Source organism: Gastrolobium bilobum, unplaced genomic scaffold, assembly GCF_033153095.1.
Source record: "Gastrolobium bilobum isolate Gb01-03AN ecotype WA unplaced genomic scaffold, APGP_CSIRO_Gbil_v1 utg3292, whole genome shotgun sequence".
Taxonomy (NCBI): Eukaryota; Viridiplantae; Streptophyta; class Magnoliopsida; order Fabales; family Fabaceae; genus Gastrolobium; species Gastrolobium bilobum.
In genome coordinates this window covers 112204-137968 of record NW_026895540.1, presented here as the reverse complement: position 1 = coordinate 137968, position 25765 = coordinate 112204, and the positions used below count along the sequence as shown (strand labels likewise).

General features: G+C 37.0%; 2 non-coding genes across 2 annotated transcripts; both read left to right on the top strand.

The window, feature by feature from the left end:
* Nucleotides 1–471: 471 nt before the first annotated feature.
* LOC133315719 (small nucleolar RNA R71) lies at nt 472–578 on the top strand. The gene has a single exon (XR_009752124.1). It is a non-coding gene; the product is annotated as a small nucleolar RNA R71 (small nucleolar RNA).
* A 13575-nt stretch (nt 579–14153) lies between these two features.
* On the top strand, nt 14154–14260 carry LOC133315724 (small nucleolar RNA R71). Its single transcript, XR_009752125.1, has one exon. It is a non-coding gene; the product is annotated as a small nucleolar RNA R71 (small nucleolar RNA).
* The last annotated feature ends 11505 nt before the right edge of the window (nt 14261–25765 follow it).

Sequence of the window (25765 nt, the reverse complement as noted above, 5' to 3'; positions counted from 1 at the left end):
CCTCCATAATTTTGATTGTTGTTGCGTCCTGCATATTGATTGTCTCTGGCCTGAGTGAAGTTTCTGTTCCCAAAGTTTTCAGCATAACATACCAAGGTTGTGGATGGGCAGTCTGTTGAATCATGATGATCGCCACATGCTGAGTATGGTTCACTCTCATAATTTGTGAGTTGTAAGACTTTCATTCTTGGTTGTTCCTTGTCAGCTTTCAGATTCTTCACTTCATTTATTAGTGCAGCCAGTTGAGCTTCCATGGCAGTTTACTTGTCCAATTCTAGCATGTATGGCTTCCTCACTGGGCTTATTCTTTCTAGTGGCCATTGAAGACATCTTTTTGTTGTACCTTCTATTATCTCATATCTGGATTCAAGAGTTCCTGTGAAAAAGTATCCTCCTGCAGGAAAATCTAAATGTGATTGAGAAGTATGGTCAATTCCCTTATAAAAAGACTGTAAAATCCTCCATTTTTCCACTCCATGGTTAGGACATTTTCTGATAATGTCCTTATACCTCTCCCATGCTTCATAGAGATTCTCTCCATAAAACATTCTGAAATTAGAGAGCTCTGCTCTAACATCAGCTTGGCGAGACATGGGGAGAAATTTCTCTATAAACTTGTTAGAGAATTCTTCCCATGAGTATATGGATCCTGGGGTAAGGAATTTCATCCAGATTTTGGCTTTTGAGCCCAAAGAGTGAGGGAACAACCTCATCCTCATACTTTCCTCTGTCACACCCTCAATTCTAAAATTATCACAAATATCTTGAAAGTTGTTGAGGTGTGTATAAGGATCTTCTGCAGGAAGTCCCATAAAAAATCCAACCTCCCTAATCATATTAAACATGATAGGTTTAAGCTCAAAGTTGGGAGCTACAACATGAGGGAGGATTACTCTTCTTTCTGGTCTGTTCCTTGAAGGAGCAGGCGGATCTCTGAAGTTCTCTTCAGGAGGAATCTCTTCGTTATTGTTATTATGATCAGCCATTTTTGCTTCAAAAATATTTTCTCTGAGATCTCTTCTTCTCCTGTGAAAAGTGCGTTCAGGTTCAGGATCAAAGAAGAACTAAGGAATTTTAGTGGAGTGGTGATAATCTGTTTCAGATTTTTCACTCATAAACCATAAAACATAAACAGTATGAACAGCAGAGTATATAATAAAGAATTAACAAATGAAATATATACAGAGTATGAACTAAAACAGTATTAAGGACAGAATTTAGTGTAACTATCCACGGCAACGGCACCAAAAACTTGTTGGGTGTGAACTTGTTGGATGCTTAATATATTCTATGAAAGGACGTTCCCTTAATTCAGTTCATCAAGAGAAAACACATTCGTTCTCTTGACTTCAACCCAAGTGCGCAAGTGCACGCATCAAGTAATAAATGAGACTATTAATGCCCAGATTATCGTTCCAACGAGGATAGATCTCTAAATTATACCTTAAACTATTTTATAAAGAATTAAAAATGAAAAGAAAAGACAGTATTTCAACTATTTGGTCGAACGTTCCCTACTATCTTGACAACGTTCCTCAATGATAGTAAGTTCAGTCTGACTTCAAACAACTCCTCGCGTCGTTATATATGAAATCCTTCTTGATGAGAGAAGGAACAACAATATTCATTGGAGATTTGATGTTGTTGTCACAAGATTTAATAAAAAAAATAACAATAGCATAACAATAATTAAGAGACAACAATATGGGTGGATAAAAACAGTTTTTAACACAAGGAACAGATTCACTGTTCCATTCTTAAATAGATATATTCTCAACTCAAGACTTAACCCTTCTGAATTTGTTCAAGTCTTTTCACTGCCAACTCTGATTCCTCAGCTCATGGACTTTAATGGCTCACAAGTTTTCATATTCATATGGCTCTCTTGACTCCAACAGTTACTAAGTTCAGAACCTTCAGTGAACGAGGTGGTTCTTTTTTCCTAAGGCAACCAGTAATGTTGTTTTCACAACACTACCTTCCTTCTCTGATAAAGCTGTCTTAAATCCCTTCCTTATGGAATTTCCTTTCTCAGTATGAGTTTAATTTCCATTGATACGTAATGAATATAGCACACTTAATCACAGAAATACAAAAGCTTCAGTGCAAAAGTTTTGAAAATAGTTCTTTAAGAACTTCGCATCTTTTCCGTTCCACAAATAACTTAGCCTATGGCTATAACAATAAACATGATTATTCCTAACTGAAGTCTCATACACCCGAGATTCAGTTCAGAGATAACAAATGGAAGAGAAGAGAAATAACAACTTATATTGATAAGAAACAATTAGGTTACAATAAAATAAAATGGAGAAGTATGGTTGCTACTCGTGAGGAGTCTCAAATGGTGATATAGAATAGAGGAAGAGTGCTATCACTTAGCTACTGCTAAACTATACAACTGAAAAGTAAAAACTACAAATAAAACTAAGTGATCTCTTCTTAATGAATTCGATGATTTTTTCGTGTTGGAACGTCCTATTTATTGGCAGAAGAGTGGGTGGAAAAACTTGTAATTTCCATTGAATTGTTTTCTTGACTGCATGAAAGAGGCTGTGTGAACAATGCTCATAGGGACACAAGTTGCTGGATGGGACACTTATTGTTGAGATTTGCCTTTTCTTCTGCACTCTCCATGCCTTGCTTTCCTCTTAGCCAATGGGAACTCTTTATTCTCTGCTAGTTTTGTAACGCCTGGCCGCTTCAAGAATCAATGACTATCCCCACATACTAACACGAGACTTTTCAGTGTGCTTTTTCCTCACTCGCACACTTCCCGGGAAAACTTCCCGGGAAAACTTCCCATGAGGTCACTCATCCTAGAATTGCTCCAAGTCAAGCACGCTTAACTACGGAGTTCTTCCGTTCCGAGCTACCGAAAAGTAGATGCATCTTGTTAGTATAGGTAGTACCAATTAATTCTTATAAGTTATCCCAAACTGTGCAGTCTCACACCTGCACAGTCTTTGGAATCCCTATCTTTCGGGTGTCGATTCCATTCATTCATGTAACCCCCTACTGGAAGCCTGTCAGGAGCCGCTCCTTGTCCATGCCTCTTTGCATCGGCGATCACTCCCCGCCTCGTCAGCGCTCGGGATGTTACATGCCCACCAGCTTCCGCCTGGTTCGTCCTCGAACCACACCGTACTGGAAGAGAGGCCCTGCTTTAATACCACTTGTAACGCCTGGCCGCTTCAAGAATCAATGACTATCCCCACATACTAACACGAGACTTTTCAGTGTGCTTTTTCTTCACTCGCACACTTCCCGGGAAAACTTCCCAGGAGGTCGCCCATCCCGGAATTTCTCCAAGTCAAGCACGCTTAACTACGGAGTTCTTCCATTCCGGGCTACCGAAAAGTAGATGCATCTTGTTAGTATAGGTAGTACCAATTAATTCTTATAAGTTATCCCATACTGTGCAGTCTCACACCTGCACAGTCTTTGGAATCCCTCTCTTTCGGGTGTCGATTCGATTCATTCATGCATGTAACCCCCCACTGGAAGCCTGTCAGGAGTCGCTCCTTATCCATGCCTCTTTGTACCGGCGATCACTCCCCGCCCTCATCAGCGCTCGGGATGTTACACTTTGACTTTGAATATTTGACCCTTCTTTCTATGTTTGCACTTTGTTATAGGCTCCTTGTACCATTTGTAACTTGCTGCCTTGCCCTGTAATGTTAGCTTTCATGTTGAGCTATGTGGTACTTCTTGGTGCTTTGTTATCATCAAAACTTCATAAACATAGTCTTCTTGACCTATGGTTCAACACATTCAAATAATAATTAAACACATTCCCACTCATTATTCATAAGGTAGTCGAATAGCATAGATTAGGGTTCATAGAATTCTTTTATAATTTTTAAACTTTAATCTTAATTCAATCACATTTAACTCCCACTCTAAGCATATTTCCACACACTAACATCAACTTGCCAAACTATAAATCATGATTCCTCATTAACATGACATGAAAACAATTTCTTAGATAATTATTCCAATCAGGATTGGAAATATGCTAAGTCACACCCCATGGATGCCATTATTGGAGAAATTTCAAAGGGTGTTTCTACTATAAGTTTTTGAAGGAATGCTTGCAATCATCCAGCTTTTGTTTCTTAAGTTGAACCCAAGCTCTTGATGAGAATTGGATGCTTGTTATGCAAGAGGAGCTCAATCAATTTATTAGGAATAAAGTTTGGGAGCTTGTCCCAAAATCAAATGATCATCAAGTCATTGGCACTAAGTGTTAGTATATGGATGTCCTAGAGACAATCTTTTGATTAAATAAGGACATAGATGTAGACCTTTTTAATATTGTCGCAAATAAATAAAAGCACTCTTTATCTTGTTTCATAATTCTGTCTCGATATTAATGTTAATATATTATGAATAACTTGATAAACCCCGTGGAATAAAATAAGTATCTCTTGAGTATCTGTGATGAGATCACAATCATGAGGATTCAAGAATACCGGATGTTTATTCCTAATTTTATGTTCCTAGTCTAGAGATACTGAGAATAGGGTCAGTAATCTTGGGTAAGACTAGCACGACTTATCTACTTGTATATGGATACAAGGTATAGACCTCATGTGCTACAGATATGGAGATGTCTTAGCTAAAGTCGTGGGTGGACCTATAAGGGTATAGCTCGCACTGAACGGACCCACAAAGAGACTCTATGAGGAAATCTCACAGATAGTATCATTAGAGTAGTCTCTATATATTTGGGTATGTCTTTCCTTAGACCAGAAGTTATCACTTAGACTGTGTTCTAGAAGACATGCCTTGATTGTATACCTCGTCTGCCTGAAACATGGAGACTCATAGGTATGCTCTTGGGCTTGTCCTGATAGGGCACAGGGCTAGGGTAATAAGCTGAAGGAATTCGTCAAATCTCTGTGAGAGATTAGGTTATCCTTAAACCGGAGAAATCAGGATGACATTTACAATGACTCGGGAATCTATGCATAGTAAAAGAGATCATAAGATGATCTGCCTTTAGAGTCAGTAAATTGAAGACTCCCTATTTCATAAAAAGCTAACCCTAAACCGCAAGGGATGATACGTTTCTTTACCTTAGGTTTTATAGGAAGGTAACCGAGACGAAGGAAAAAACATACGGCAACCAAATATGTTTAATAGGATGATCAAATCATTAATCTAACTAGTTCTGGGGCAACAAAGCATTGCTAGTGCTCTGTGTTGTCATTAGATGGGTTGTGGGCTTATTGGGCCCAGGCTCATTTATGTCAGTGGCTATGTTGGACCTAATGGGTCACACGCAAACACCTAATTGTCTAGATGCTCTAACATTAAAGGTATTGGGCCTAATAATAGTTATTAGCCCAAGAAGTTGTTTGGAACTCCACCTAAAGGGGTGAAGGGCGCATGGATCATTGTAATGGGCTTGGATAGTCCAAGTAATTACTAATTAATTTAATTAGTTAAATTAATTATCAAACATTAAATTTTGAATTTTGGAATTTAAAATTTGAATTTTGGAATTTAAAATTTGAATTTTGAATTTTGAAATTTGAATTTTGAAATTTGAAATTTGAATTTTGAATTTTGAATTTTAAAATTCGAATTTTGAATTTGAAATTTGAAATTTGAAATTTGAATTTTGAATTCAAATTTTGAATTTTGAATTTTGAATTTTGAATTTTGAATTTTGAATTTTGAATTTTGAATTTGAATGTTTGAAAGTTTGAATTTGAATATTTGAATTTAAATGATTGAATTTAAATGATTAAATTCGAATTTGAATTGGCTATGAAAAATTGTTTCATTACAAAAGGACAAGATGAGATCTTGTTGGAAAAGGACAAGATGAGATCTTGTTGGAACATAACAAGATTAGATCTTGTTGGAACATATCAAGAGGAAATCTTTTGGACATAATCTAAGAAGATTTGGGGCGCTGATTTGGCTGTTGGTTAGTCATCAGAATCAGCTCCAGAAGATACGATCTGTTGGGAGAATATTTGAGTGATTTCATTCAAGTTTGAATGCAACTACTCAAATGTATCTGGTCATTATTTAGGCTATTTGGGGCGCACCATATAGCTGATTATATGATGATTTATGATCAGATATTTGATTAGGCTTTGAACCTAATATCATAAAGATATGATAGGACGTTGTTGGCAATATTTGATAAGATTCGATTTGCAACAAATCCTCTTATTTCTCCTTGTTGGTGCGCCCTTTTGAAGGGATTTTGAGGATTAAAAATCTGATTGCATCATGACTCTCTTGATCACTTGGTGTGCGCCTAATAGCATATAAGTTCCTCCTAGGGTTTTGTAAAAAGACTAAGCCATTCTCTCATTATTCCTGCGCCACTTTTGTGAGGTTTTCTCTCAGAAAACTTCACTCTTCTAAACACTTTTACATAGTCTCCTTTCATCACACATTGAGCGCATAGCAAGCCTTATTGTGGTGATCAATCAGCGGCTTTACTGGAAGGAGTTCCTGTATCTAGACGCGGGTGGTGCGGATCAACGTTAGAGGGTCTGAACCCTTCAGACCTACCTTGATCATCTTGAGTTTTCACGAACAAGGTATGACATACGTCTTAAAGTATGTATCTTGACATGCATGTGTATTCCGCTTGCGGAAATTTTTTTGTTTTTCCCTCTCACATGCTACGGCCTTCAAGGCCAATTCGAACTTTCACTAAGTAGATGTTTAGAAACAAACTTGATGAAAATGGTGTCATGACAAGGAACAAGCAAGGGTAGTAGCTAAAGGTTACAATCAAGAAGAAGGAATAGACTATGATGAAACCTTTGCACCAGTTGCAAGACTTGAAGCTATTAGATTGCTACTTGCTTATTCTAGCATATATGATTTCAAACTATATCAAATGGATGTCAAATCTATATTTTAAAATGGATTGATTTAAGAGGAGGTATATGTTCATCAACCACCCGATTTTGAGTGGTAGGACTTTCCTAATCATGTTTATTGATTAAAGAAGGCTTTATACGCTCTAAACAAGCTCCAGGAGTTTCGTATGAAAAATTGAGTAAGTTTCTACTTGATAATGAATTTAATAGAGGTAAAGTAGATACTATATTGTTCGTTAAAAGAAAGCATGATCATACTTTACTTGTTCAAATTTATGTTGATGATATCATTTTTTGTTCTACTAATGAATTCTTTGTGAAGAATTTGCTAATATGATGAAAAGTGAGTTTGATATGTCTATAATGGGAGATTTGAACTACTTCCTTGGTTTGTAAATAAAGCAAGAGAAAAGAAGGTATATCTCCACTTGTGCTCCTAGAGCCACGTTGTCCACACTTTGGGATTCATAACTGACCCAGAGATTCATGAAAGACAGAACCAAAAAGGTTGCCTTTAGAGTTAGTAGTTCAACACGCTTGAATTGTTTGATCTCAATTTTCTTGAGGGGAGCCCTCAAAGTGAAGACCAAGGGAGTCCAAATCATGGAGGGAAGATCGTGAAAAAGACCGACCTCCCAGTGCTCCCTCTTTTAAAAGCTTGATGGTGTTGGGGTCGTCAGAAACCATCATAGCTGGAGGAGGTGAAGGCAGATCTAGACTAGCCTCAGAGACAAAGACGATTTGTTACAAACTCCCGCCCTCAGTTGCTGGGGCTGACAGTCAACCTCCGGCCTTCTCTTATTTGGCACTGACCCAAGAGAAGAGCTGGTAGTGGGGGCCTCCCCCTTACCCTGTGCCTATTTTCTTATGAAGCTCAAATAGTCCGGGCTTGACATGTAGGCTACAAAGTGAAAAAGAAAAGGAGACAAACAATGAATCAAACAAAGACAAGACCTGGCTATAACCAAGGTCATCCACCAAATTCGGCATCTAGCTCGACTTCAAATTTATGGATGAGCCTGCCAACATCAAAGATCACATAATCCTCTAAGTACTTCATTAGTCCATTGAAGGCAATCAGCTTCGCCCTAGTTAGCACAGATTCCAGGGTTTGGTACAAATGGAGAAACTTCATAAATCAGAGAACCCAGCACAAATAGAGCTCTCTGATGCGACACTCCTCCAAAATCAGCTTAGCGCCTGTTTCATAATCATGCTGAGATAACTTGGCACCAAGAACGACAACCATGTAGTTCTATATGAAATATGCTATGCAAAAGTTCATACTGGTTTTTTATGATTTCCTAGATTGATTATCATGTTGTGCAGAGAGGAAAACGTTCCCATTGCTGGAGATGAGGAACAACTAAAAATAACAGAACCAATCACCATTACACTACAAAGAAGATCGACAAGAAAGTAAAGGGTCTTTATCCAAACCACGAGCCAGGAATGTTACAACATCGTCAACAACAATAGAAATATGAGGAGAAATTTGGAATAAGGTTGAAGCAAAGTTGGAGAAGATAGAAAGGGAGAAGATGGAGACTATAACACCTCGTATTTCTAAAATATATAATTACATATGAAAATATGGATTAAGGGGTAGGATTAGTGAAAATCCAGAAATTAGGGCAAAAATACAAAAGAAGGATAAAATGATAATTTGCCAAACACGTAACCTTAGGAAAGAAAAATTGAGTATAAGATCCCAAATGAAAAAATTAACACTGGAAATGGTTTCAAAACAAAAAATTGAGTGGTTAGAAAAGTTTCTGAAATTTGATGAATAGTATTTTTACTGGGTAAAAATATTGCGGTACAGATGCACCGTAAAGCTCACCGAATGAATTTTGAGCTCTAGGTTTGGAAATAAGTTATAAATGATACATAGGACTAGGAAATATGATTTCTGGTGATAATTGATCGAAATTAGGGTTTTGGGAAAACGTGCCCACAACAGCTTAAAATTGTGATTTCTTCGAACGACTGGAAAACTCCGGATTCATCTGATCAAGGACAATTAAATGATAATGGTTAATGTTAAAAATTGAAGTTTCTAAATAGTTTAGAAAATTATGGATGTTTAGCGGAATAAGCGGGAGATTTGAATTAGTTTAAATCGTGTGAGGTGGTGGTGGACCCACCCTACTTAAGTATGCATGCCACATGGGCATTTCTCCTATTCATTATCTCCTTCTCTCCTCCCCCCCCCCCCAACTCAAACCTGTGGGGCCCCCATTGGAGAGCAATTTTTGCTCCAAATCTTCTCGTCCTCCAAACTCACTCAATTCTCACTTAAAACCGACAAAGTTTGTCACCAAAGTTTAAGTAAATCATCATCCAAACACAACCCACCCATTGGTTGCCCTTGAAACCCACTAATTTGAGAGAAAAACCCCATCTATACCCGCGGCCAAGTGAAGGTTTTTGAGGTTATTGGAGTTTATTGATCCTCCAATGCTTTGGTATGGTGTGGAGGAGTCCTAGGTCTTGCTTGTGAGTAAGTTTCCACACTTTTAATTGGTTGATTTGGTAGATTCAAATTTGAAAACCTAAAGCTATTGTGCATGGATTGATGTAGTTAGAGAGCTCAATTGAAAATGTGTAATCGATAAAAGTGGCTTAGAATGATATTTTATGGTGATTGAGCTCATAAAATTTATTGGTGAAAAAGTTTATATCCTAGGAAAATTTTGAGTTGGAATTTCAATACTTTGTGAATTGGTATGATTGTAGGATTGTATAATTAAGTTGTGGAGTATTTGTATGAGTTAATTATAAGATTGTATGGTGTGTGGAAGTGTTGAAATTGATCAAAAATCCTTTGGTGCACATACATGTTGAATTCGGCCAATGAGGGGAAATAAGGATGGATGATGTAAAAATTATGTAATTGGTGTTGTGTGATTATGAATGGTGTTTAAATAGGTTGTATGTTGGTGTGATGTAGTTGAATTGGAAGGAAAAATATTGGATGTGTGTGAGTGTGTGTATTCGGCCATAATGACATAATTTAAGGAAAATGGTGTTGTAATGGTATTAAATTGAATTAAGGGCATGAATTGGTGTTGGGTTGAGCTTATGGAGCCATAGGAACCTTGAAACAAAATTCAAAAAATGGGTTGGTAATTATTAGCCATATGGCTGAATCATTGTGTATGTGGAAGGGGGGATCTTGGTGCTTTGAAATTTTGGTTGGTTGCACCTTGTGTTGATGATCCTTGTGTGATCATTGTAGGTTGCCTCTCACGGACGTAAACTTGGAGCATTGAGCTCGGTGGGTTGCCTTTAGTCCTTGACCAAAAGGATTGTGATAAGTGGTTATGTAAATATACATGAATACTTGAGTAAGCATGTATATGTTTTTAATTGATTGTAATTGAGGTGAGAATGACCTATGTGTAGGCATTTCTTGTTGGATCAAGCTCAGTGGCATATTGAATTGGAGCTACCAAGAGAGGGAGCTATCATCAGATAATCCCTTGGTACTGGGATTTAGTCCCTGTGTGTGCTCCATCATGCCCCTGGGGGTAGTGGTTGAAGGTGGATGTTAAAAATGTATTATAACATGCTCATGCATTTATGTGTGTATAGTGGTACATAGGATGTACCATGTCTTTGGCCAGTATACTGTTGCCTTCGAGCATTACGAACTTCCACTGGATAGGTCTCCGTGAGGGAGTCTCAGTTGACCTAGGGTCATGGGGTGTCATTGTTGAGGAGCACTCTAGGAATGTCTCGGGTGTATATGGATGAGGGGGTACCTTGGTTGATGTTCTGGGAACACTTCCTTGGATGAGAACCAGTAGGCTATATGTCGTGGCCAATAGGCCGGATGTTGCGTGGCTTTGGCATCGACTATTCTAGCTTCATCGTATTTTTACTCCCCATGCATCCCTACTTCACTAAATCCCTTGCTTTATCCCTTTTTGGTTGTTGTAGTATATTATTGATTTACATCTGAGTGAGCCATTGGATGGAGTAATCTCCAAAGCCTCTGGGTTACTGAGATATATTCGTATATCTCACCCCATTTTGGAGACTTTATTTCAGGTAGCAGCAGTGTGCCGGGAGCTGTGGGCAAAAAGCCCGTAGGATGAGCATGTGGACCTAGAGCCTATTTTGCATTTGGAGGCCACTTGGCCTAAGCTAGACTTAGGGCATGAACATTGTATATGGAGTTAGGTTGATGCATATTATCACATTTGTTCATGCCATCTTTTTGCCTAAGTCTAGTTATACCTTGCGTATTATCAAAGGACGATGTCTGATGAAAGGGAAATAGGCCTATTTTTAGTTGATGATTATGTATATGTTAAAGAATGCATGCAAATGGATCAAAGTGATTGAAATGGTTTAAGTTTTGAAATTGTAAGTAATGAGACGTAAATTGAGTAAATTGAGATAAATTGTGATGGGTTGTAACAGCACCAAGGCATTGCTGGTCTTTGAGTGCCACCCTTGAATATTAGGTACCCTTGATGATAGATAACACACTTTTGATAAAGTGGGATAGGTTGAATAAACAAAGGAGGTACTGTCGAATTTTCTATAAAATGAAAGATTTTAGGTGAACTTTGGGAGAGCATATCTCCCTCCACAGATGTCCAATAGGGACGTTCCATACACCATTTTGAATCTTGGGATGTCAACTATATTGCGTCAAAATTTGGTAGCCATTGGAGTTGTACGCAGACCTGTAGAAGCCGAAGAGCGAGGACTGTTCCGAAGTGCCCTGTACATGGGGCTGTCGGGTGCTGTTTTTGGGAAAATTATTCCGGCCTCAATTCTTAATCAAATTAGGCCCATGATATGTCAAATTGAAGCTTGAGGTGTCTAGTTTACTGTATAAAAATTTGAGAGAAATTGGTAGAGTAGTTTGTCCAAGTTTGGAGCCCTGTTTGATGTTGGCTGTCAGCTTTGCTTGTCCAACTTCAAACGGTGATAACCGGAGCAAACGAAAAATTTATGGAGGGTGTGATAGCTTGTTGGAAAGATAATTATGTCTATAATATACTAATAGATAGAAGGTTCGTAGCATGCAGATCTCTCACAATATTCAGATTACTGAACCATGTTCGGTTATGAAAAACCATAAAAGTGAAAATTATGCTAAGTGAATTTATGAGAACCCCTTAGTGACTTGAGAGAAGTATTATATGATAGTTAGGCATTTGTTTTAAATTATTCCGCGTTTATTTTTCAGTTATGGTCACAAATTTTATTCATTACGCTTTATATTTGTTTTAAATGCTCGCGTAATGAAAAGAAAAAAGTTTACTCGCATTTTTATAAATGAACTGCTGTGATTGTAACTGCGCTTAATATCATAATCAATGTTAACAATACCTGTGTACAACGGGCAGTTACAGAGACAATAAGGCTCGTGATGGAGAAGTTAAACGAGATGGACAAGTTTGTGATCAACCAACTTAGTTTCCCCACTCCAGCCATTCAAGGCCCTGATGATGCTGCAACAACTAGAAATTTGCAAACCAAAGGAGAAGGGGAAGAAAAGGAAAAAGAGGAAGAAGATGAGGAGAAATTGATTGAGAAGACAGAGGAAGAGGATATATAGGACAGATCTTCTCAATTTTAAATTTCAAGAAAAAAAATAGTTGTTTTATTTTATGTTTCTTGTTTGAACCCGCCCAAACAAAAATTAAAGAAAATTAATGAAATGGCTTGGTAAAGAAAATATGTGTTGAGTAAGTTTACTTCTGCATGATTTATGTTGTGTTCTTGTTCTATCTTCTACTTTTTTATTTTAAAGGAGTTAGGCTACTCTATGTATAAAAGGAACTCAATACTGATGTTGAATTAAGATGTTATGATCGCCCACAATCTAGTTGCATTTGTAACATGGTGAACACTTATGGCCCTTGGTAATTCAAAATGGCATAGATTAGGCATAAGAAAAGTCATACCCACCAAAAGTATCTTTATCGTAGTGGTAACTCGAAAAAAAGCTCAAAATATATGTAATTCGTTTTAGTAAAACATTTCATTTCTTTACAATATTGTACCTAATTTACAATGCAGAACCTTAAATCGGTTAATTATGCTTAATAATAAAATGATAGGTATTTTATTTTAAATATATATTAAGTTTAATATTCCTATTTTTACTGTAAAAAAAAATTCTTTGCCACTCAAAAAAGTAAATGAAAATCATTAATTTTTTCTCTTCTCTTTACAATGGAACTCACTCATTATTTAATAAATCTATATGTATATATATATATATATATATTATTTTATTATATTTTATATTGGGATTGTGTGGTCAGGGACCACCCCAAAACTACGTTCCTGGAACGGAACGTACTTTATTTGGACTTTTTGGATAGGAACATCAGACGTTCCCTCCTTTTTGGGAGCTGTGTGGTTATGGATAAACTCCCCAAAACATTGCTCTTTGTCATAGAGCAAATGTATCTACTAGGTTGCCTCCCAGTCAGCGCTTAGTTTAATGTCTTTAGCTAGACATGGTACTTACCTCTCAATGGTTTCAGAAATGGTTGTGGGGACCTCAGTGTCCCCTGGTAGTGATCCTGGTGTTCTGGTTTGAAGGTTGGCAGCAATCTGCCCCAGATGGGACTCAATGTTCCTGACCACTGCATCATTCCTGGTGACATATTCCTTGACATAATTTTCCAGGGTGTTATGTGTTGGTCATCTCTGTGGAACGGAACGTAGTTGTTTCTTCTTTGTTCAAACGTTCCACTACTGCTACCTTGCTGATACTGCTGCTGATTGTTGTTGAATGGTCTCTGGTTAATGGGTGGCCTCCATTGGGTGTTGTGGTTCTGATCCTTAATGATAGCTCCTCAAGGGCTTGAATGTGTATTTCGTCATGCGTGTTGATTGTCTCTGGTGAAGTTCCTATTGCCAAAATTTTCTGCATAACACACCAATGCAGTGGATGGGCAGTCTGTTGAGTCATGAAGATCACCACAGGCTGAGCATGGTTCTGTTTCAGTTGCTGTGAGTTGTAAGACTTCCATCCTTGGTGCTGCTTGGTCAGCTCTCAGGTTCTTCACTTCATTCATAAGTGATGTCAGCTGGGCTTCCATGGCTGTTTGTTTATCCAGTTCTAGCATGCCTGGCTTCCTCACTGGGCTCACTCTGTCTATTGGCCATTGGAGACATCTTTCAGCAGTCCCTTCTATGATTTCGTACCTTGATTCAAGTGTTCCTGTAAAGAAATATCCTCCTGCAGCAAAATCTAGGTGAGATTGAGAAGTATGGTCAAGTCCTTTATAGAAAGATTGTAACACTCCCCAACTCTCTACCCCATGGTTTGGACATTTTCTTATGATGTCCTTGTATCTCTCACATGCTTCATAGAGATTTTCTCCATAAAACATTCTGAAGTTAGAGATTTCAGCTCTAACATCAGCTTGTCGAGACATTGGGAGAAACCTCTCTATGAACTTGTTAGAGAGTTCTTCCCATGTGTGGATTGATCCAGGGGTGAGAGTTTTCATCTATGTTTTAGCTTTTAAGCCCAAGGAGTGAGGGAACAACCTCATTCTCATGCTCTCCTCTGTTACACCCTCAGCTTTAAAATTATCACAAATATCTTGGAATGTTGTGAGGTGTGTGTAAGGATCTTTTGCAGGGAGTACATTGAAGACAACTGCTTCCCTAATCATGTGGAACATGATAGGTTTTAGTTCAAAATTTGGTGCTACAGGGGGAAGGATTACTCCCCTATCTGGTCTATTCCTGAAAGGAGCAGCCAAATTTCTGAAGTTCTGCTCAGGGGGAACCTCTTCATTGTTATTATTGTGATCAGCCATGTTTTCAGGAAATTCTTCCCTGAGGTTCCTTCTTCTCCTATGGAGTGTACGTTCTTGCTCAAGATCAAAGAGAAACTTAGGTACTTCAATGGAGTGGTCAGAGTCTGTTTCAAACTCTTCACTCATAAACCAATAGCATAGGGTATATATATGCACAGCAGATTCAGTGTTAAAGAGAAAAAAAAATATAAAAGTAAAGTCAGATATACAGTATATGTGTTAGAAAACAATGATAAGAACAACAGTTAGTATTTATTTCCCTGGCAACGGCGCCAAAAACTTGTTGGGTGGTTTGCTGATGGTGGAAAAATATAAGTTCTGATAGAGGACGTTCCTCTGTTCTTGCAGAACACAGATTCGTCCCTTAGTTCCAACCCATGTGCGCAAGTGCACACATCAAGTAATAAAAGGAGTATTAATGCCCAAATTATCATTCCCACGAGGATATAGTGCTAATTATTGTTTTATCACTATTTATAAAGAATGAAAATGAGAAGAAAAGTTACTAAATGAACTGTCTAGTCAAACGTTCCCTACTGTCTTGACAACGTTTCTCAGGAACAGTAGGTTCAATCTGATGGCAAACAGTTGCTCGCTGCGTTATGTATGTGATCCTTCCTGTTTAGAAGAAGGTGAGATAATAATCATTGGAGTTTTTATAAGTACTAAATAAAATAAAAACTACTAAAACAGAAATAACTATAATCAAGAGACAACAGGGTGGTGGTTAAAACAGTTTAACAGAAGGAACGGATTCACTGCTTCACTCTTAAAGGGGTTGTTTTCTCTGCTCAAGACTTAGCACCTTTTGGCTTTGTCCCAGTTTCTTTGCCTGCCAACTCTGATTCCTCAGCTCATGGTCTAGATGGCTCACAAGTTTCCATATTCCTATGGCTCCCTTGACTCCAACAGGTACTTAGTTCAGAACCTTAAAATGGACGAGTTGGCCCCTTATTCCTAAGGTGGTCAGTAGCGTTTTTGCCATGACATCTACCTTCCCCCAATGGCTAAGCTGTCTGAAATCCCTTCCTTATGGAAATTCCTTTCTCAGTATGTACCCAATTTCCATTGGCGCACAATGAATATAGCTTACTTAGCCAAAGAAATACAAAAAGCTTCGGTCAAGAGTTTTGAAAACAGTTCTTTAAGAGTTTCATAGCTTACCCGTTCCACAGATAGTTCAGCTCATGGCTGATAGTTTAAACATAATTATTCTCAACTGAGATCACATAGACCCGAGATTCAGTCAAGAGATAACGATTGGAACGAAGAGAAAAACACTTATATTAATTTAAAAGACAGTTTACAAAAAGAAACAGAAAATGGAGAAAGATGGGTATTTGCTCGTGAGGAGTCTTGATGGTTGTTTACAGAGAAGAGAAGAGGGGTTGTCGCTTAACTACAGTTACAACTTAAAATTAAACTAAGTTACTAACTACTACTAAGTGATCTCTTCCTTTCGGACTGCAAATCCTCCAGGATTCGATGATGTTTTTGTGTGATGGTGGTCCTATTTATAGCTGGAAGAGGAGTGGCAAGACTGTAATTCCTTTGGAGCTAGTTGCATTGAATGAGGGGACGGGACTGTGGCAGCAGAGTGTGAAGCTTGCGTGAATTGCTGGATGGAACAGGATTTGGTGATGATTAGCCGTTGTTTGCAGACCTTCCCATGCTTTGCCTTTGTTTTCAGCCAATGAGAACTCTTGATTCTCTGCTCTTCACGTTTCCAGCTGCTCAGTTGGTGCACCGCCTTGCTTTTTAGAAGTCTTTAACTCTACGTTACCTGCTCAGTGATTACAAATATTTCTAATTGAGTTTCTAGTAGTTACCCCTTTGGATATATCACCAATTACCACATCAATGAGGTGTCCTCTAGCTACTCTCCAATCTTGTGGTAGATTATTTCTATCATTGGTTTGTTGACTTGGTGTTTCTTCATTGTTTGCTTCCTTTTCTTTTTGCCTTTCATCTTCCTCTTTGTCATCCAAGTTTATGTTTTCCATGCTTTCTATAACATCATCATCACAAAATTCTTTTCTAGACAAGGCATTGTTAGTCTCATTAAATACAACATGAATAGACTCTTCAATGACAATTGTTCTTTTATTATAGATTCTATAAGCTCTACTTGTAAGTGAATATCCCAGAAATATGCCTTCATCGGCTTTAGAGTCAAATTTGCCAAGATTTTCTTTTTCATTGTTTAAAACAAAACATTTGCAACCAAAGACATGAAAATATGAAATATTGGTTTTCTTCCTTTGTAAAGTTCATAGGGAGTTTTCTTCAAAATATGTCTAATTAAGGCACGGTTCATAACATAACACACGGTGCCAACGGTTTCCGTCCAAAAATATTTTGGAAGATTATTTTCATTTAACATGGTTCTAGCAAGTTCTTCTAATACACGATTTTTCCTTTCTACAATTCCATTTTATTGTGGAGTCCTAGTAGCGAAAAAAATTATGTTCAATGCCATTTTCTTCACAAAAGGTTTCAAAATCTTAATTTTCAAATTCTCCACCACGATCGATTCTAATTGAAATAATATTTGAAGATTGTTCATTTTGAATAAACTTGGCTAGTCTCGTGAATGATTTAAAAGCATCGCTTTTATATGTAAGAAATAAAGTCCAAGTATAGTGAGAATAATCATCCACAATGACCAATGCATAGTAATTGCCACCAAAGCTCATGGTTCTAGTTGGTCCAAAAAGATTCATATACAAAAATTGTAAAGGCTTTGTGGTAGAAACAATATTTTTTGATTTAAAAGAAGCCTTTACTTGTTTTCCCATTTGACAAGCATCACAAACTTTATCTTTTTCAAATTTGAGCTCTGGTAACCCAATCACTAGGTCTAAGGAAATCAATTTACTTAATTGACCCATGCCAATGTATGCTATTTGTAACACCCCGTGTTAACCCGGTTTGTTAACATGTCATCGTATTAAGCTACGCTTAATTTAAAAATGCGGAATATCTTTTTCTTTTCAATTATGACATCATTATACTTAGCCAAGTTGATTACTTAATCATTTTCATAAAAACATCGCCTGTATGTAAATTGCAAAAGATATCTAACTAAAATACCTCATGAAATAATTAACAATGAGTATCTAATTCACGGATCTACAACACGTAGTTCGGACATAATCCTGGTACCTTATTCAACTCCAAACTAAAACAGCAAAGTCAAAACATTGTGGCATGGACATAATCGTATCCGGATATTTCGCGACAGAATGCAGTTCTGCATTTTCCGAGATATCACTCCAAAGATTGGGGTTTTAACTCATTCCAACGTTAAAGCATGCATTTTTAACCTCTTTTAGGTTTATATACTGATTACATACTTGTTTAACTCACTAAACATGGCAAGACTCAAGCTTTAACCCATTAAAACTCATGATCAAGTCAGGGAACATACCCAAAGCTTCAAAACAGAAGCAACAAAGGCTCTTGGAGCTCACTTGAAGCTCCCCAAAGTCAGGCTAAGCACAACCCACGAAAATGGTGATCAAGAGAGGTTATTTCACACCAAAGGTCACTCCATGAAGTATAAGATGCCATGATAAAAGCTCCATCTTCACCAAACTCCGAAAACAGCCCTTCCACTCCACCAAACCAGAGTCCATTACTCAGCAACAAGCTCATAACCTATCCCCAATGATAACTCTCACACACACCAAGTGTTTAGGAGAAGAGAAATGGAAGAAAATGGCCTTTGGCTCAAGAAAAGGTGAAGAGAACCAATGGAACAGTAGCAAACTGATCAGCCACCCCAACAAGTCACGTAGGAATGCAAGGTGTCTAGGGTTTTGGGCCTACAATGAGTATTTATAGTCACTTAAGCCTTAATCGCACAGTATTAGCTCTAATTGCAACGCTTAGCATTTTAATCCCAAACTTTGGAATCTGATCCTACTCATTTTTCTAAGATTTATCATATTTTTATTTTATTTTTTGCAGCACCTTTTTGGTACGCGCTTTTCCATAGCTAGTATCAGTTCTGGTATCAGTTCTCATTATTTTAACTTGAAACTTGTTTTACAAGTCCTATATATTATTCTAGGAATAGTCATGCACTTATTATAATTTTCCGGGATACTTCATCGGTACGCATTTATACAGAGTAACAGAACCGGTATCTGCACTTTTCGTCCGAAAAGCGCCTTTCAGCATTATTAATCACTTACCATAATTATTTAAGCCTCATAATAATTATTAGGGTCAATTATGAAATTATTTCCTAATTTCTTATAATTATTTAATTAACTTCCTTAATTAACGGTGCGGGTTCTTACACTATTCTTATATGCCATAACCAAGAGTCATCTTCCTTACTGATCAAACATTTATCGTCATTTGAAGGCATACCATCTAAGTCTATCATATAAATGTTATCCACTCTATGACCGAGAAACTTAACTTGCCCATCAATTAGACTTTCGACTTTACAAGAGGTTGAGTCAAAAATAACTCTATAATTTTTATCACATTATTGACTAATGCTAAGTAAGTTATGTCTAAGGACCTCGACAAGTAAAACATTTTCTATAGGGCCGAGGAGGAATTACCAACTTTTCCAATACCGAGTATTGATGAACCCTTAGTTCATCAGGTTTTTAAGCATGAATTAATATCAATTTGTGTGATTAAATGGATGAAAAAGAGGTTAATGTCCTGGAAATCTCTCAAATACAAGTTCTGAAGCTTATGTTGAAAATTTACATTGTTTTTGTAGGGAAATGAAGCTCAAGAAGCAAAAGAGAGAAGGAAGAAGATTCTAAAGAATGGGAAAATTCTAAGTGTTGGGCGCTAAAACGCCCAAAACTGAGCGTTTTAGCGCCCTGTTGCACAAAAGATGCTGGTGCTGAACATTAAAAGCAGTTGGGCATCCGTCAAGGTTGAGCGCTAAAACGTCTAGAAATGAGAGTTTTAGCGCCCATGTCAGTTTTCAGTTGTGATTTGTAAATTATAAAAGGACAAGGGGCCTTCACAAGATTCCAGATATCAGATTCAACTCTCTCATATCCATTCTCTGATATTCTGACTTTCCCATCACACTAGGAGAAGGGAGATCAGGTCAGATCTTTCATAGATCTGATCTGACTCCTCATTTTCTCTGACTTTCCAAATTCTTAGGACGTAGTATTGTAATAGTTAGTATACTTTCATGTAATTGTACTTGAAGATTGAAGACTCAACTATCATGACAATGGAGTTTGATCTTTCTTCTTCTTCTCTTGTTATTATTTGTATTATGTCTGAGTAGAGTCCTTTGTAGTCTGATTCAGTGGAACTCAAGTTTGAATTTATGAATGGTTAATTAGATGTTTTGTTTATCTATTATGTGATTGTATGAAGTTGTCTTGATTAATTCTTCATGTTGAGGAATAGTGTAGAACAGACATGTTTACATTGTTTCTCTATTTTTGACAACTTCATCATCAGTGTTCTAGTAGTCAAGGGATTGATGCTAGGATTCTGATGTGATCTTAAGACCTTAGTAATTAATGCATGTATTAAGAAAGGAAACACCAAGGGATTGGGGTTTCTGATTAATGTGTCTATCAGGGTAGTAAGGGATTACATCTTGAGATGATAAGAAAAAGGTTGATCAACATCACATAGTAGATAATTCATAATGGAAATTGGTCCATCTATAAATTCATGTTTGAGGGAAAATGACATCTGACTACTTGTTTACATTATAACTTACATTTTATTTATTTATCAAGTTTTAATTCAATTCAGTGTAGTTTCTGGTGACAAGAAATCTATGCAATCTATGAACTTTTGTTTGATTCAACTCAAGTACATATGGTTAGTCAGTGCTTGACACAAATCCTCGTGGGAACGATCTTTGCTTATCATTTTATTACTTGTACGACTAATACACTTGCTAGATACGCTGTGATGAACCCTTAGTTCATCAAGTTTTTGAGCATGAATTAGTATAAATTTGTGTGATTAAATGGATGAAAAAGAGTTCAATGTCTTATAAATTCCTAAATACAAGTTCTGAAAGTTATATTGAAAATTTACATTGTTCTTGTAGGGAATTGAAGCTCAAAGAAGCAAAAGAGAGAAGGAAGAAGATTCTGAAAATTGGAAAATTCTAAGTGTTGGGCGCTAAAACGCCCAAAACTGAGCGTTTTAGCGCCCTGTTGCACAAAAGATGCTGGTGTTGAACATTAAAACGGCCAAACTGGGCGTTTTAGCGCCCAAGACAGTTAAAAGCAGTTGGGCATCCGTCAAGGTTGAGCGCTAAAACGTCCAGAAATGAGAGTTTTAGCGCCCATGTCAGTTTTCAGTTGTAATTTGTAAATTATAAAAGGACAAGGGGCCTTCACATTCTGACATATTCCAGATATCAGATCCAATCCATCATATCTCATTCTGACTTTTCTCATCACACTAGGAGAAGGGAGATCAGATCAGGTCTTTCATAGATCTGATCTGACTCCTCATTTTCTCTGAATTTCCAAATTCCTAGGATTAGTTCTTGTAATAGTTAGTTTTTCCTATGTAATTGCACTTGGAGATTGAAGACTTAACTATCATGTCAATGGAGTTTGATCTTTCTTCTCTTGTTTGTATTTCAATTATGTCTTAGGAGAGTCCTTTGTAGTCTGATTCAATGGAACTCAAGTTTGAATTTATGAATGGTTAATTAGATGTTTTGTTTATCTATTATGTGATTGTATGAAGTTGTCTTGATTAATTCTTCATGTTGAGGAATAGTGTAGAACAGACATGTTTACATTGTTTCTCTATTTTTGACAACTTCATCATCAGTGTTCTAGTAGTCAAGGGATTGATGCTAGGATTCTGATGTGATCTTAAGACCTTAGTAATTAATGCATGTATTAAGAAAGGAATCACCAAGGGATTGGGGTTTCTGATTAATGTGTCTATCAGGGTAGTAAGGGATTACATCTTGATATGATAAGAAAAAGGTTGATCAACATCACATAGTAGATAATTCATAATGGAAATTGGTTCATCTATAAATTCATGTTTGAGGGAAAATGACATCTGACTACTTGTTTACATTATAATTTACATTTTATTTATTTATCAAGTTTTAATTCAATTCAGTGTAGTTTCTGGTGACAAGAAATCTATGCAATCTATGAACTTTTGTTTGATTCAACTCAAGTACATATGGTTAGTCAGTGCTTGACACAAATCCTCGTGGGAACGATCTTTACTCATCATTTTATTACTTGTACGATTAGTGCACTTGCTAGATTCGCAACATGCACGTCTGGGACCTAGTCACGTCCAGTAGGGCGCTAAAACGCCCAGTCATCCCTGGCAACGGCGCCAAAAACTTGTTGGACGTTTAGCAAGTGCACTAGTCGTACAAGTAATAAAATGATGAGTAAAGATCGTTCCCACGAGGAATTGTGTTCAAACACCAATATATCATAGAAAACTAATTTGAATCAAATAAAAGTTTGTAAAAATCATGAATAATTTGTCACCAGAAAATTGATTGTAAGTAATTTGACACAAAGTAAATGTGGATTAGGCATTAATAAAACAACAAGTAGTCAGAAAACGACTTTCCTCCACAATAACCTAAGTAAAAAAAAACTAATCATATGATGAATTCCTTTCCATGTGATGTTAATCAACCTTTTACTTATCATCAAGATGTAATCCCTTACTACCCTGATAGATACATTAATCAGAAACCCCAATCCCTTGGTGATCTCTTTCTTAATACATGCATGAAATACTAAAGTCTTAAGATTACATCAGAACTCTAGCATCAAACCCTTGAGTACTAGAATTCTGATGTTGAGATTATCAAATACAGAAGTCATATAAACATCCTTGTTCTATATTACTTCCTTGATAGAAATAATTAAATCAGAAAATCTCAAATCAACACATGAAAAATACTTCATCATATTAATCAAATCAACATAGTATTATCATGGAGTTCTATTGCATTCAGACTACAAAGACTCTACTCAGACATGACTAAGGAATAAATAAGAGAAGAAGAAACAAACTTCATTTCCATGTTGAAAGTCTTCAATCTCCAAACTATTACAAGGAAATCCTAATACAAAAACTAAGAGAATTTAGAGAGAAGTCAGACTAAGTTTAAAAGAGAGAGAGTTCAAATCCCTCAGATCCAGATATCTTCTAAGTGTCAAGGCTTTGCCTTATATAGTGTTACAATTAAAAATAGAAAACTGATGTGGGCGCTAAAACGTCCATAAGTGACCGTTTTAGCGTCCATGCTTTACGTATGCTCAACTGCTTTTAACTGATTCCAACGCTAAAACGTTAAGGAATGACCGTTTTAGCGTCCAAACTTGGTGAATGCTCAACTAACTTTAACTGACTCCAACACTAAAACTCTTGATTTGGACGTTTTAGCGGTGAAGACCAGAATCTTTTTCCACTTTAGGGCGCTAAAACGCTTATTGCAGGCCGTTTTAGCGCCCAAGACCATCAATTTTCCATCTTCTTAGTGCAGCAGCGCGCTAAAACGCTCTGTGTGGGCGTTTTAGCGCTCATCACCAGCAAGTTTTGGCCTCTTCCTGTAGCAGGGCGCTAAAACGCTTAGTGTGAACGTTTTAGCGCTCAACACTTAGGCAATTTTTCTCCTCTTGAGCTCTAGAATCTTTTTCCTTCTCCAGTTGTCTTTCAAGCTTGCTTTCCTACAAGAATCATACAAATTTCCAATAAAGCTCTTGAACTTGTAATTGAGGACATCTTAGGACATTTACCTTGTTTTTCATCATTTAATCACACAATTTAATCCTAATTCCTGCTAAAAACCATGATGAGCTAAGGGTTCATCACAATTCCCAGATTTGAATATTGCTGTCCTCAGCAATAACTTTAAAGACAGAGAAAGACTTGAGATTCTTTACACATGAAATTTATGAGGTTGGATTGAAATATGACAGATCAACTTTCCAAGATACAATCTAACAACCCAGCAATCTATCTTTTACTATGACTTGCTTAACCTCATCACAATGACTTTCAACAGATCAGTAAGATGAAATGCAGAGACCTTCAACACAAAACACCCCCTCACTTGGAACTTCTCAAAAATTGTGAGAATAAACTCTCTTGCACTCTAGTGTCTAAGGGTGTACTCATCACTCAATCTCCACTGCACTCAAACTACTATAAGCTTGCCCATCTTCTCACTTTCCATAGTGACAGTGATTCATAAGCAGAACAAAAGAGGCTTTGGTGGTATGACTTGACTAGGAATAGGATTCTGTATAGAAGAAGGAAAAATGGCTTGACACATAGTTGGCTAAAGGTAGGATTTGATGTTGCAGAAGGTTAGATAGATGAATCAGATTCAGATAAGAGGAGGATCACTATTGAATTTATCTATGTACTCCTTAATCCTTCTCATTCTCTTCTTCCTTTTCATTTACTCTTTTCACCAACTTTTCTACAACTTTTCTTTTTCTTGAACTTCCTTCCTCCTTTTCTTCCAACTTTCAACACTTTGTGTTGTTTTGATTTCCCTTTTTCCTCATTTCCTTTTTCTTTTCCTTTTCCAACCCAAGCACTTTGTGCCTTTACTTTTTTTTCTTTTTCATTCTTCTTTTTCTCCAAATTTCCAACACTTAACACTTAATATTTTTGTTCATTGCAGAAACACCTTTCTCCAACAGAGCTTTCCTCCTTACCCCTTATCTGAACACATAATCTGAAAATTTAGGATCTGGAATAAGTGCATGGCTCTTAGTTTTATCACAAAAAGTTTGGCTTAAGGCTTCCATACAATAGGAAAATTTGGTTCAAAAGAAAAATGCCTCAATGAACTCTACTTTACAAACCATGAACTATTTCAAGTTAGAAACAGGGCAAGTTCTAGAGTTACTCATATAGTGAAGTGCTCTCTGAACAAAAATTTTCTGTATAGGCTCTATGTCTCACAGTTCAGAGTGCATGCTTGAATTCCTCTATATACATCAAACTGATCTCTCTACTCCTCACATAGCATGAGTATAGCAAACATATCATTTAGCACACATGCAAAGATTTCAAATTGCATCAAAAAAAAAAATTGATCAATCATGTAAAACTTTGATCATCCTATCCTCATAAAATTCACATCATCTCAACTCTAAATCCAACCTTTGTACATATACAACACTACCTAAACTACCTAAAACTACATTCAAAAGAATTTAAAAGAAAGGATTGAGATGTTTCCCTGTTTGTGGCTCATCAACTGTGTGTCATCATCAACTGTGTGATACCACCATAATCATGTCATTCATTCACACCCCATTCCCAGATTTAAACGTTGTTGTCCCCAGCAACTAATTTAAATCTAAAAAGCAGTTGACACAGTCTGAAACACATTCACATATCAACAAATAGCATCAGTACTATTTCAAAAGTGCATCATGCAAACAGAGAATCTCAATGTACTAACCAGTGTTATTAAAACCGGCCCGGCCCGGCCGGTCGGACCGGTTGGCCCGGAAACCGGCCCATCAACCGGTCCGGTTTCAATATTGGACCGTTTAAGCATTTGACCCGGTATCAACCCGGTGACCCGGTCATAAACCGCGGTTGAACCGGTGTAAACCGGTACCGGTTTTACCTTTAAACCGGTTTTTTAAAATAAGTTACAAAATATTCCAATTTTTGCGACAGGTGGGAATCGAACCCGACCCTTTGATGTGAGGAGCGCACCTTCAAACCACTACACTATCATTACCTGTTGAATATAATACACCATTTAATATACTTATTATATAACTATTAAGTTAATAGAATTATTTCAAAAATTGCATCTAAGAGGAATCGAACCCCTTACATTGAGGATAGGCAATATAGTAATTACCACTAGACTACACCAGGTTATTGTTTGAATTGCACCATTTAAAATATTTATTATATAATTAAGTATAAAATATAAATTTATATATATACCCGGTTCATGCGGTTCAACCAGTGACCCACCGGTTGAACCATTGACCCAGTGACCCGGTACCTCGACCGGGTCAATGACCGGTCCGGTTCTAATAACATTGGTACTAACAAATGTACAAAATTAAAAATAATACCACAGGTAACTAAAAGTAT